Source organism: Tachysurus vachellii, chromosome 21 (assembly GCF_030014155.1).
Source record: "Tachysurus vachellii isolate PV-2020 chromosome 21, HZAU_Pvac_v1, whole genome shotgun sequence".
NCBI classification, from domain to species: domain Eukaryota; kingdom Metazoa; phylum Chordata; class Actinopteri; order Siluriformes; family Bagridae; genus Tachysurus; species Tachysurus vachellii.
The window spans coordinates 3751978-3767122 of NC_083480.1; positions in this window are offsets into that span (position 1 = coordinate 3751978).

A 15145-nucleotide genomic window follows, 5' to 3' on the forward strand; every position below is an offset into this window, starting at 1 on the left:
ATAGATAGAATATGGATAGAGAGAAAGAATATGGATAGATGGATAGATAGATAGAATATGGATGGATGGATAGATGGATGGATAGATAGACAGATAGGTAGATAGATAAATAGAATATGGATAGATAGAATATGGATGGATAGATAGATAATCATGTGAACTAATGACAAATTCGGTCAGAATTTAAGGCTGTGTCTAAAAGTGGTAATGATACTGGCACCACTGATAATCTGACAAACTGTATATGCTGTAGTGATATGGCCAAATATTTGTGACTATGATGTGAGAAACAGTTACATTTGTGCACATTATTCCCAGAAAGAGAGACAAACTGCAAGGTTTGTGTAATCTCTTCACAGCTCAGATATGGCTTCATGCATCCTCGAGGCTCATATGCCACTTAAATAAGCTAAATGTGATGCATGCTGTCTAGAATGTAGTTTAGAGAACAAAAGGTCACACCGGTCATATTTGATGTGTACTGTTTTTATTACCTGGTATGTTCTGGTTATGTTTTTTACGTTCTCTAGAGCTTAGTCTTTTCCAGCTTTGAGTGGTATCAGGCTCATCTATCCCTCTGCAGAGATATGAAGGATTTTTTGTGTAGAAATATGGGCTTATTTTGGAGCTCAATGAGGCTCCAAAGTCATGTTAAACATCTCCCATTCGTATAGTGCTCATAGTGTTTGCTGTGTGACCGCCTATAATGTCAAATTTATGCAGCTATCCAGAGATGGGGGACTCGAGTTATATGACTTGACTCGAGTCAGGCTTAAGTCTCAAATTTGGGACTTGAGACTTGCTTGACAAATATTAAAAAAAGACTCGACTTGACTTTGACTTGACATTCATGACTTGAGACTTACTTGTGACTTGAGTTAAATGACTCGAAATAACTTTTTTTTTTTTTAAATCTGTTTTTGAACGCACGCAAGAGCGTAATATAACCACGTGACGCAGCAGGCAAGCAGAGCAGTGGCGGAGCCAGAGGCGTGTCCCTGACATCTGATTGGCCACACCAGGTGCCACCCAGAATTTTTATTTGATAGCATTGGAAGTTTGATCCTGATCGACATCTCATTTCACCTATCAAAAGAAGTCTTTGTTTGACGTTTAGTCGCGGCGCCGCTCAACATTTCAAATCCATCAATCAATGACAATAAAGAGTTGAGAGGTAGAGAAGGATATTGTAACAGACTAATACTAAAACAGACTAATACTAAAACAGACTAATACTAAAACAGACTAATACTAAAACAGACTAATACTAAAACATCAAATTTCAGGAAGTTTTGAGATTAAACATCAGGATTTACCAGAAAAATATTTCGAAAGTTACGTCGCTATATAAATTGACGTTAGACGCGATTAACTGATTAATCAGACAAGAGAGATCGGTTCGTTCCCCAGTTTAGCCATAATATACATAATATACATAATATACCTATAGTTGCCTTGGCCACCCCATGTATAAAACTCTAGTTCCGCCACTGAAGCAGAGGGAGCGCGCGCACTAACTAATAGACCTCAACAGTCGTGAAGAAACATGGAAGGCGCTGCAATAATTAACCAAAAATAATTAAGTTCGGGTACCGGGATTTTGTGATGGACAGGACTCACTGCAGTTTTAGGCTGTGAACAGGCACACCCTTCACTCTATGTTCAAGGTAGCGGTAAGAGTTATTTACCATCCCTGCATCAAGTGCACCTGTTGAACGGTGGGGTTCAGCCAAGGTGGGGTGATGATGCGACCACATCGCTCACAATTTCGTGACAAACTTGTATCAAATTTTATTTTTTGCAAGTGCAATGTAGTGTAAATGTTTATGTGGAAATGTCAGCTGTTTTGCAATAGCACTTATAATTGGTCTTCAGTGTTAGGGTTTGAGTGTGTGTGTGTGTGTGTGTGTGTGTGTGTGTGTGTGTGTGTGTGTGTGTGTGTGTATATATATATATATATATATATATATATATATATATATATATATATATATATATATATATAACTCAGCGTTGCAAGCACAGCCATATTCTTGTCTCGCATGCACACGCACACACATTCCATTTAAAGGGATAGTTCACCCAAAAATAAAAATTCTGTTACCATTTTCTCATCCTCATGATGTTACAAACCTGTATAAATTTCTTTGTTTTGATGAACACACAGATATTTTGAGGAATGTTTGTAACCAAACCTTTCATGAGCCCCATTCACTTCCATAGTGGGGAAAAAAGAATACTATGGAAGTGAATGGGGCTCATGAATGGTTTGGTTACAAACAGTCCTTAAAATATCTACATGTGTGTTCATCAAAACAAAGAAATTTAAACAGGTTTGTAACATCATGAGGGCGAGAAATGATGACAGAATTTTAATTTTTAGGTGAACTATCCCTTTAATATTAATAAATTATACTCACCCCAATCTCTCTCTCTCTCTCTCTCTCTCTCTCTCTCTCTCTCTCTCACTCTCTCACTCACTCCCCAATAGTTAATTCACTTCAAGGTTTGTGTTCGATAATTTACAATTTTTGGTTGACGTGATTGATTGTTGTTGTTATTCTGTTGTTAAAAAGGAAGGATCTAATTTAAGGATGTGTTCATGTCCCATTAAAAGGGAATGCCTGTTCAAAAAATGCCATTTGGTTGCATAGAAACCATTGTACTTTTTTATATATATACTTTTCCATGGTCTTCTGCCATGTTTGTGGCATATTGAAACTTTTCATGCTTTTATGTTGGCCTTATTTCAGTTACATTTACATCTTAGGTTTTGTTGTTTTGATTTTTATTCATTTTTAGATTTTTATTGTATTTACAACTCACCTGTATGTGGACACCTTTTAAAAATAAATGCATATAATCATTTTTGTTGCAAATAAAACTCTCAGAGTTTTAAATACTGAAAATACCATATATACTGTAGATTTAACTTTGTTTAATATATACATTTAGTTAAATCATCAAGCATCTGTATGACTTGCCAGTGACTTGCTTGACTCAAGCTACGACTTGACTTGACTTGCTTGACATAAAGCAGTGACTTGACTTGACTTGACTTGACACTCACAAAAATTGACTCGGACTTGCTTGAGACTTGAAGGTTAAGACTTACTTGTGACTTGCACATGTGTGACTTACTCCCACCTCTGCAGCTATCTAATCATCCAGTCTGCACAAAGTGTAAAAGCATGCACATGCACCTCAGAGCTTCAGGAGGAGGAGGAGGATGAGCCACAACTGCAAAACACTGCATAGGTTTCTACTTCTACGTCAGCCAAGAAACAGGAATATCATGCTATCATGGGCACAGCATTAACTGAAAATTGTCATTCGCTGCCAGTTACCACCATCATTACTGCCAATTTCCTGAGTAGCAGGCCACAGGAGGGCAGATATATCTCACAGATATATTACACCATCACCCTCAGCACTGTCCTGAACCCCCTGCTGTACTCGCTTTACACATACGGCTGTGTAGCCACTACCAACTCCACCTGATGAGACAGCCTACCTAGAGAAGATAAGACACCTGGAGAAGATAAGACACCTGGAGAACTGGTGAGAGAACAATCTCCTAATGAACGTCTGCAAAACAAAGGAGCCGATCGTTGACTTTAGAACAAAGCAGAAGAGGAACTACCATCTTGAACGGTACCCCACTTGAGAAAGTGGAGAGATTTCTATACCTTAGTGTCAGCATCTGCCATGGACCTGTTACATCCACACCATGGTGATGAAAGCCCAAGAACATCTATATGATTTCACACAACTTTGAGGGTGCTTAGGAACTTCTACACCTGCACAATAGAGAGCATCCTCTCGATCTGGTTTTGAACAGTGCCAAGTAGGTCAGACAAGCTAAAGAGTGCTGCGACCAGCTGAGCACATTATCCGCACTGAGCTCCCTGACCTGCAGTTCACCTACAGCAAGCGGTGTTGGACAATGGCCAGGAAGATAGTGAAGGACCTCAGACATCCAAACAATGGACTTTTCTCTCTGCTGTGGTCAGGGAAGCACTTCTATTCCATGAAGGCCAGCAAAGAGAGAATGAGGAGAAGCTTCTTCCCACAAGTCATTCAGGTCCTCAACCGATTGGACACCAAGAAGTGAGATACCAACAGACTTGGTTCTTTACAGACAAACGACTGACCAAAGACTGGACATTATTTCACCTACAATAATATAACTCCCATTTAACTTAATATTCTTGCTCAGGGGCAGTTTGGTGGACCTGGAATCCAAACTCACAACTTTCCAATGGTAGTCCAACACCTTAAACACTAGACTAGCACAAATACACAAATATTAAAGATAGAAAAAGAAGAAAAATGTCTTTTACATTTTGGTTTTGTTTCAAATAGTTTTTGAGTTTGAGTAGTTGGACTGTAGCTGACATCCTTCCCTTTAATGAGCTTCTGTGAGCCGTCTGATCTCAACATTAAAGATGCCCTGCCACACGTATTTCATTACTTTTGTGGTAATGTCTGAAGTTTACCATGGACTCTGTAACATTTTTTTGTGGAAATAATGCCTTGGTTACCTTGTTTCAAGCCATTCTAGTGTGGTATAGAAAGCCTGCAGGAAGACTCCTGTTCCTCCTCCTGTGACTCCTGCGCCAGTTCTCATGAATATTCAAATGAGCTATGCTGCTTGGCTCTGATTGGCTAACCACTAGGATATGAGCGCATGACTATTCATTCACGCAGCGCAATAAGTAGCCTAGGCTAGAGTAAATGAATGAGAATGGCTTCTTCACAAGCCCGTTGACGTTCAGCCATCCTTGCTGTATAGGAAACTCACTGAGCTACACGAATTCTGGGGGCGCGGTCTCAAGTGGGAGAGCTCATGAATAGTAATGAGCTCAGTCACTCTGACGTCAGAGTGACCAGCTTTTCCAACTGACCTGATTTCTCCCCTTATTTCTTTTAAGTGGCTAGAACTGACCGGGGAGCTAGCAGTTCGTTTTCACATTCACGCCACAACACAAACACATATGGACCTAACACATATCAAAAAATACAAGTAAAAACGGTTTTGTGTCTAAGGGCACCTTTAAAGTAAAAACCTCAACCTCATTTTTTTTTCTAGTGCTGCATACATATTCTGGAAAGAAAACCCTGAATACTGTACTTCACCATATGTTTCAATCTCATTTGTATTCATTTAGGATGCCTTTTTTTTACACAGTATTAATTAGTAATTATAAATTACTACACAGTAAAAGTAAAATAATTCGAGTTAACCTTTGCTGTGTTTGTTGTTCTTTCGCTGCTCTCTGTTCAGGGTCACACATCTGTAAATTACTGTTTATAGCAATAGCCATATATTTTGTTACATCCTTCTGTAAATTTCAGTTATAATTATAGCCATCTGTATATTATGTTCATAGTACACACACATCTGTAAATAACTTCATATTACCATTTTATTTAACTTATCTAAGTCTTGTAAACACTGTATATCCTGCACTTGATGCTATTGCACTCTGGTTAGACCTACACTGCATTTCGTTGCCTTGTACTTGTACACGTGTAATGACAATAAAGTTGAATCTAATCTAATCTAATCTAATCTAATCTACAGCAGATCATCCTATCAGATCCACGTTGGATTTATATTGGATTTTATTCCTGATGCAATCCTCTTACTTTATCCAGGCTTGGGACTGGCATTGAGAGTTAACCCCTCAGTGGCTGCTTACACCAAACCTGAGAGCTCGGGATCCTGCTTCTGGAACATCAGGGACCTTATCAGGCTTTCTGAGTAAATCTGAGACACTATTAAAAGATGAAAAAGCAGTCCATTAGCAATGAAGAAGCCAATAACAAGCTATAAAGGAAGCTCCTTTATATGGAAGGCAAAACCTTCTGGAAAATGACGCATTCAGGTCCTTCTCTCATTATGACCATGTCCCGATGTGTACCTTAGGGCTGTGAGGGAAAGGTGATTGCATTTCAGAGTGGCACTAATGAAAGTGAATTGCAAAGCAACGTGTAATTACGTTCACTTCTGGCACTCAGCCAGTGTTTCATTCTAAACCATGCAATGACCTGCTGACATTTTTTTGTTTTTCACTCAAGATAATTGTCAAAATGAAGAAACAATGAAGGAAAAGTTTTGATTTTAGGGTGTAAACCTTTCTCTATGCCACTAATATAAATCAGTGTAGCCTGCGTACTGTATTTCTGGCATTCTGTCTTAACCAGAAGTTCACAGCAAAATGCAATGCAGTGACTTTGGAATGCTTTTAAAGCGTTCACTTCTGACACACATACAGCATTTAATCCTCATAAAGCAATTTCCTGCTCGTTGTTTTTCCTTAAAGAAATCAAGTACCACAGCTTAATAACGTGTGTATATTGTATTTCAGTTCCTTTTTTATTTATTTATTTATTTTTTACCTTTACTGAGATTACATTTCCTTCTGGGATGTGGGATTTTCTCCATATAACAGTACAGTACAGTTCATATGAAAGAGAATCTACAATATAAAGAAAAATAAAAGCCTTTTTCTGGTGTGTTCTACCATGTGGCTTACAAGCTTGACTTTTCTTTAAGTACAGCGCAGAAAATTATACAATAGACTTATTTTTTGTTGTTATACTCACACATCAATCAGGCCACGAGATTGTTATATTTATAATATTACATACTATGTTCTTATTTAACTAGCAGCATTAAGATCGAAGACTAAATTAAAGCTGCTGCAGAACGTAATGTGGATATATATATATATATTTACTGTAGGAACCCCAGACAATTTTCAGGATTTTCATTTATAAATATTTGGGTGTTTGGATCAGCAGTTTCATTTTGATCTAACAAATAACTGAAGGACACTAAAGTAATATTTCAGTAGTGAAATGAGGTTTATTGGATTAACAGAAAATGTTCAATATGCATCAAATTGAAATTAGACAGGTGCATAAATTTGGGCACCCCTTGCCATTTTGTTGATTTGAATACCTGTAACTACTTAGCACTGATTAATTAGAACACACAATTGGTTTGGTGGCTCATTAAGCCTTGGATGCAAAGGATGGCGAAGGATGGTGAGAACAGTCAAAAACAGCCCACAGACCACCTCTAAAGACCTACAACATCAACTTGCTGCAGATGGTGTCACTGAGCATCGTTCAACAATTCAGCGGACTTTGCACAAGGTGAAGCTGTACAGGAGAGTGATGCTAAAGAAGGCTTTTCTGCACACACGGAGTCGCTTGAGGTATGAAAACGCATACTTGGACAAGCCAGCTTCATTTTGTAATGAGGTGCTGTGGTGTGATGAAACAAAGATTGTGTTATTTGGTCATAACAAGGGGCGTTATGCATGACGGCAAAAGAACACAGCATTCCAAGAAAAACACTTGCTACCCACAGTAACATTTGGTGGAGGTTCCATCATGCTGTGGGGCTGTGTGGCCAGTGCCGGTACTGGGAATCTGGTTAGGGTATCAGCAGATTCTTGAGAACAATGTTGAGGAATCAGTCACAAAGTTGAAGACAAGGCAACGACCCAAAACACTGCTCAAAATCTACTTGGGCATTTATGCAGAGGAACAAGTACAATGATCTGGAATGGCCATCCCAGTCCCCAGACCTGAATATCACTGAACATCTGTGGGGTGATTTGAATCAAACCTAACTGAACTGGAGATGTTTTGTAAGGAGGAATGGTCCAAAATACATTCATCCAGACACTCATTACAGGCTATAGGAAGCGTCTAGAGGCTGTTATTTCTGCCAAAGGAGGCTCTACTAAATAGTGATGTGATTTAATCTAAAATGATGTGCATTAATCTAAAAAAACTCATTTCACTACTGAAATATTACTTTAGTGTCCTTCAGTTATTTGTTAGATCAAAATAAAATTGCTGATTCAAACACCCAAATATTTATAAATGAAAATCATGGAAATTGTCAGGGGTTCCTAAACATTTGCATACCACAAAGATATATATATATATATATATATATATATATATATATATATATATATATATATATATATATATATATATATATATAATGTGTGTGTGCTTGGTACAGAACAATGATTTTCATGATATAAATGTTTCTGTAAATCTGTGGGTTCTCTGGGAAATGATGTAATATGATTGTGAAGATGAGCCCCAGAGGCTCAGAAACCTCACTTTTTCTTAACAAAAAATAACATTACATAAAAGAAATCATGCACACTACTGTAGCTTTAAATCTTGTCTACTCTTTCAGCTTGTGTACTGTTTCTCCTTATTCTTTTTTAATCAATGTACTGAACCATGGTTGCCTCTTCACTGTCACATACGTTACAGATGATGGCACTGTTGGTCTCCGATACTTGGTTTCTTAACTCCAATTAAGAAGGTTTTAAAGGTTTCAAACTCAGTCACTTGGGGGAAAAATGCAATTATACCCTGCCAGACGATTCCATATTCTAGGTGTCTACAATCCGCTTTGTCCTGACATTCATTAATTGTTTAATAGCTTTATTATTTATTTTGCCATTGTTCTTGTAGGGCTTGATGCTCCTCAGCCGCCGCTAACAGCCTTTTGTTTTAAACACAGGTCTTGCACACTTCTAGTGTCTTGCACATTTTATTTTCTACCCTAGGCTGGATAAAATTCTAATGTAGGCTCGGATCAGCTGAATGAGTTTGATTAAAGTCGTTCTCCAGTAGAAGGGATGAGTACTATATGCTCAAGTGTTACGTCTTTATGAAGTTAAACACAGACGGAAATATGAATTAAAATAAAATCTGTTTGTTATGAGTCGGGAGAAGCTAGAAAGGAATTTTAAAACATATAACTTGCTTGATCAAAAGATCAATATGATATGATAGACCAAATGACAGCTTTCATTTCCTGATATTTCCATGTAGATGTGTTCTAAAAGTTAGACGATGGTATTGTTGAATTGTAGGTGAACAAACATAATGAAACAGGTAAAAGTAAATTGATAATAATAATAATAATAATAATAATAACAACAACAACAACAACAACAATAATAATAATAAAAATAACAATAATAATAACAACAATTATTGTTGTTATTATTATTGTTATTATTATTATTATTATTATTATTATTATTATTTTTTATTTTTTTTTGGTTGCATATCACTTGGTTGAAATAAATGCATGAAATCTTCTGTTGCTTTTTTCTTTTATGATGCTTTTCCAGACTGTTCGCACTGCTTCTTATAGTTATTGATTGCATTTGTCTCACTTCAGTCTCCTCTTCAGGAGGTGAAATGCTGCCCAGTTGGAGTAAGATCTGCTGATTGTTTGGCCAGTCATTTGTTGTGTTGGTTCTTCTCAATAAGATTGGATGTATTTCTCTCTATATTGTCAGACAGGATGTTTCTGAATTCATTCTGCTACTACCATCATGAGCTCTATCATCAGTAAACATTTGTACCTTCACTGTACTTGACAGGTGATGTTTGGCTCAGGAGAAGATCATTACTTTCTCCACACTTGACCCAGTTCCAAAATCTAATCAGTTCATCTGCTTGATTTTAATGATAATTCTATCTAAATCTTACAAAACACTTGTCCTTCAGATATCTAGAGGCTAATGAATCTAATGAGAATCTAGGACAAATGTGAGGCTGGAAAAATAGATGGACCAATGGCAAAATTATAATTAGATAGAAACCATGAGTTCCTGGACCTTGACTTCCTGAATATAAACTTGTATTAATCTATAACCATCTCTGTATAAAAATAAACAGAAAATAGGAAATAACAGAAAAGACATTAATTTAATAATTCACCTCGCTGTGACTTTGATCCATGGGTCAATTTAAAACGTAATGAGTTCATCTGCTGGTTAAAGTGATCATTTTTATATAAATCCTACAAACTTTCCTTAACCACTCGTTCTTGAGATATCACACTGATGGCTCCAGAAACAACCTGATAGATTACATGGGACAGACTTATCAACAACTGATGCATACAACCTTAAAATTTAGTGGCAGAGACATTACAATCCGGGGTTTCTAACAGACTTTTGCTCAATTTTCCTGCATCTCTTAGTGAGTGATGTCTGCAGTAAAATCATGCTCTCGGTCATTCAGTACTACCTCAGGTAGTCCTGGTTATCTTTTACACATTAAGACTTGATCTCAAGACTTGATGGCTTCTTAAATTATGTACTGTACCCTTGCAGTACTTCCACATACTGTACAGGGCAGTGGTGGATCAAGTGGCTCTGGGTTGTTGAGCGGAGGATCAGGGTTCAAGGCCCTTGAACAAGGCCCTTAACCCTCTCTGCTCCAGTGGTGCTGTATCATGTCTGACCCTGTGCGCTGACCCCAACCTCCAAAGTTAGAAGATGTTAAAAAAGAATTTTACTCTGCTGTAATGTATATGTGACAAAATAAAGGCTTCTATTTTATTCATGATCCAACAATAGCAACAATTTGCTTATTACCTGAAGGGTCATGGGGCAGGTGACATGGACAGTGACATGGGGCAGGTGACATAGACATAATGCACACCTGCCCCATACGGACTTCACTGGTATTCCAATGGCTTAATGTTGGGCCCACTTCTATGCTCCCATTACACCTGCTCTCTCACTGATGTCATATCCCTCAATGGGTTTTCATACCACTGCTATGCTGATGACACTCGACTCATCCTCTGCTTTCCTTCCTCAAACACCCATGTTTTTCTCAGATATCTTGCAGATACAGCTTGCCATCTGAAATGATATCCCAGAAAAGTTAGTTGCTATAAATCCTTTCAGATGCGTCCACATGTCAAGATCTTCTAAACTCCCTTAACAACACTTTGATCTCATTATCTGTCACTGCACACAGTCTTGGGGTAGTCCAAATGCTCTCCTCACATCACAATGCTAAACACATCACAATGCTCATATTTCGTCTATAGAACATTTGAATGATCTTGATCTTTCTATCCACAGAAATCCATTGTCATTTTGAGACTTCAGCAATTCAGCTGCAGGACATTTTTTTTAACCTTTCCCACCACTTTAGCTTGATGGTACTTGTAGTGCTTATTCAAGTGAACTAGCATGAAGATGTGTTTTTGATAAAGAGATTATGAAGCATGTCTGCAAGTCTCTAATGTATGAATTCCTTGGTCGCTTTTATGTTAAACGTGGCTTTATGTTACACGGTGGCTTAGTGGTTAGCACGTTCGCCTCACACCTCCAGGGTTGGGGGTTCGATTCCCGCCTCCGCCTTGTGTGTGTGGAGTTTGCATGTTCTCCCCGTGCCTCGGGGGTTTCCTCCGGGTACTCCGGTTTCCTCCCCCGGTCCAAAGACATGCATGGTAGGTTGATTGGCATCTCTGGAAAATTGTCCGTAGTGTGTGAGTGCGTGAGTGAATGAGAGTGTGTGTGTGCCCTGTGATGGGTTGGCACTCCGTCCAGGGTGTATCCTGCCTTGATGCCCGATGACGCCTGAGATAGGCACAGGCTCCCCGTGACCTGAGGTAGTTCGGATAAGCGGTAGAAAATGAGTGAGTGAGAATAATAGTTGAGCAGTTTTAGCACACAGGGTCCATATGCATGACAATAGATGAGCTTCCAACAAAACCTTGGAACATTACACTTGCATTTGGCCTTCATATATTTTTCATAAACAAATCAAGTTTCTTTGATTTGCTGTGAATTTGCAAATCAGAAATACAATACATTTAACAAATGTCTTTTTTTTTTGTAAAAACAAACAAACAAAAAAAATTACCTCAGAATTTGCGTTCAAATTCAAAATAAGTACTCATGGTTATGAGGATAAAATCCTGACACTGATATCGACATCCATATTATAGCTAAAATATTTGACAAAACAGACTCTTTATTAAGACTTTTGCAAAGAAACAGCACGTCACATTTATATTTTATAACAGTTTTGTTTTTAATGTTGTTTCATGGTGTTGACACACATGGAGGATATTGGATTTCCCAGACTTTCATATTGTACTTTTAATTAGTTCTTTTACACAATGTTGGGGTGGGTACAGAAATGTGTGCTACTTAATTGAAAAGGGAAGATCATTAGCATGGACTGTTACAGAATCTGCAGCAAGCCATCAGGACCTCATCAAAATAAATGTACCTAAATTATTGAATGGCACGTATCTATTATAAACATATTTCCTTGTTTATTTGTTTTAAAACCTCTCCCTGTGGAATTAAACCTAGTCTGGTCCTTGAAGGCTACCCTGAAGATTGAACAGTGATCCAGTTCTTCCGGTCACACATCTGTCTATATGCTAACCTGAGACTCAGTGTAAGCCTGCATAGTCTCAGCCTCCACTCACTCAAGTGTACGCGCAATTGTATTGTTTGTGGAGCAGCCAGCACACAATTATAGGGAAGAGAAAGGGAAGAGAAACAGTGACGTAGGCATGCCCACCTGACTGTGGATTCGAATTGGATTAGAATCTCTGCATAGTAGTTCTCTCTGTTGCTGACATGGTCAGTGCTTTCAAGGAAGATATTGGGTGTACTTGTATATGCTGTTTCCTATGTGTGTGATTATCATGTTTCCTTGACTTGACTTGATTTGACTTGACTGGTCGTGAGCAGTGCTTATCAAGAAACTGTTCTTACTTTTAAGTAGATGTAGTAGATGATATTTGTCATTCATGTCATTCGAGTTACATCTTCCTATCAATGTAGGTGGTTCTTGACACATTCTAATTGACATAATGTACCAAAATTTTCCGTGGCTGACATGACCAATGCTTTTGAGGCAGTATATCCATGCAAGTCACCAGGACCCGATGACATCCATTGTTGCTTCCTTAGAGAATATGCAACTCTGTTAGCAGTAGGTTACAAGAATACCATCATTGTTCCTGTCCCCAGGATCTTCTACTTGAATGACTGCTGCCCTGTTGCACTGACCTTCACTGTCAAGAAGTGCTTCAAATGGTTAGTTATCCCTAACTAATAAGCATTACTCTGCTTGATTATTGATTAAAGCTCAGCATTTACCACCATCCCTCATACTGTAGATTCATAGCTCATGGTAAATCTGAAAGATCTGCATCTTAACACCAATGTGTGCAAATTGGTCTTCCTGATAATGGCCTTCATGACATGCAAACCATAAATGGTGACAATAAGGAACTTGGCCTCCTCTCCACTGACTCTCCTCATCCTCTTGTACTTTCTGTTCACACATGACTGAGTTACCAAACACAGCTCCAAACTCAAGTTTTTTTTAATGACACACCCATCATGAGCCTCATTTCAAATGGAGATGAGACAACCTACATAGAGTAGATCAACGGCTTCAGCAAAATGAAGAAAATAATTGCGGACTACAAGAAGTCCTAGAGCGGAGTACATGATCCCCTACACATCAATGGAGCTAGATAGAGAGCATCCTGCAATGGAGCTAGATAGAGAGCATCCTGCCTGGGTTCATCTCTGTAATAGTATGGCAGTAGCTCAGCACACAATTTCAAGGCTCTTCAAAGAGTGGTGAGAACATAAACAAAGTGCCAGCAGGACAGGACACCTACTCATCATAGACCATAGGACAGGGGTCGGCAACCTTAAACACTCAAAGAGCCATTTGGACCCGTTTCCCACAGAAAAAAAACACAGGGAGCCACAAGACCCTTTTGACATCTAAAATAAAGATAACACTGCATATGTCGGTTTTTACCTTTATGGAAAGTTGTCAGGCCCCCGGATCCAGTGGAAAGGAGACAGACCCGTAGGCAGGATAGCTTCAAATGAAAGGGGTTTAATACAGTAGGGAAACAAACAGACATCCACACGACACGGGGAACTAACGGAAATTACACTAATGAATCCGCGCTGCCATTGGCAACGCGGCTCACATATATACATACACAGACAATCACAGGATGGGAAACAGGTGAGGAGACAGGGAGGAGCAGACAAAGGCGGGGCAGACACGTGACAATAATAAAAACATTAGCACGTGTCCTAAGGTCCGCGCAGATCCCTGACAGAACCCCCCCCCTTTAGGCGCGGCTCCCGAAGCGCCCAAAACCCGACAAGGTCCAGGAGGGGGGCGAGGCCCACGGTGATTGGCAGGTGAGGGGAGCAAGGACGACGGCGAGGCCAGTGGGGGGAGCAAGGACCACGGCGAGGTAGGCGAGGGGAGCCAAGGCACACGGCGAGGTAGGTGGGGGGAGCAGGGCACACGGCGGCGCAGCCAAAGAGGGCCGAGCGACGTCCACAGCCGAGCTGAAGGGCCGAAGCGACGTCCGCATCCGAGCTGAAGGGCTGAGCGAAGTCCACAGCCGAGCTGTAGGGCCAAGTGACGTCCACCGCCGAACTGAGGTGCCGAGCAACATCCCCCGACGCACCGCGGCCAAACCCCCGCCTCGGCGACCTGAGAAAAGGGGCGGGAGGGCGGGAAGGATCCTCCGCCTCGGGCCCGCAGCACCCCCGCGGAAAGAGTGAAGCGACGTCCTCCTCGGGATCTGTACCGGAAACGGAGCGGCGTCCTTCACCGGAAACGTGCGGGGCGATGCCGCAGGGCACCAAAAAAAAAAGGGGCCAACCAGGATGACGACATCCTCCACGAACGTGGTGAGGATGTCACTGGACTCAGGCCCGGAAGGACTGACGGGACAGTCCAGGGGGGAAGGATCCTCCGCCTCGGACCTGCAGCACCCCCCGCGGAAATAGTGAAGCGACGTCCTCCTCGGGATCTGTACCGGAAACGGAGCGGCGTCCTTCACCGGAACATGCGGGGCGATGCCGCAGGGCGCCAAACAAAAGAAAAAAGGGGGGCCAACCAGGATCACGACATCCTCCGCGAACATGGTGAAGCGACGTCCTCCTCGGGATCTGTACCGGAAACGGAGCGGCGTCCCTCACCGGAGAAATGCGGAGCGATGTCTCTGGACTCAGGCCCGGAAGAACTGACGGAACAGTCCCAGGGGGAAGTGACGCGACGTCCTCCTCGGGAAAAACCGGAAACGGAGCGGCGTCCTTCCCCGGAGAAAAAAAGGCAAAAAGGAAAAAAAAGGCCGGTCCGAGCTGGAAGCTATCCTGCTGGGTCTGCTGGATCTTACGGCGGATTCATTCTGTCAGGCCCCCGGATCCGGTGGAAAGGAGACAGACCCGTAGGCAGGATAGCTTCAAATGAAAGGGGTTTAATACAGTAG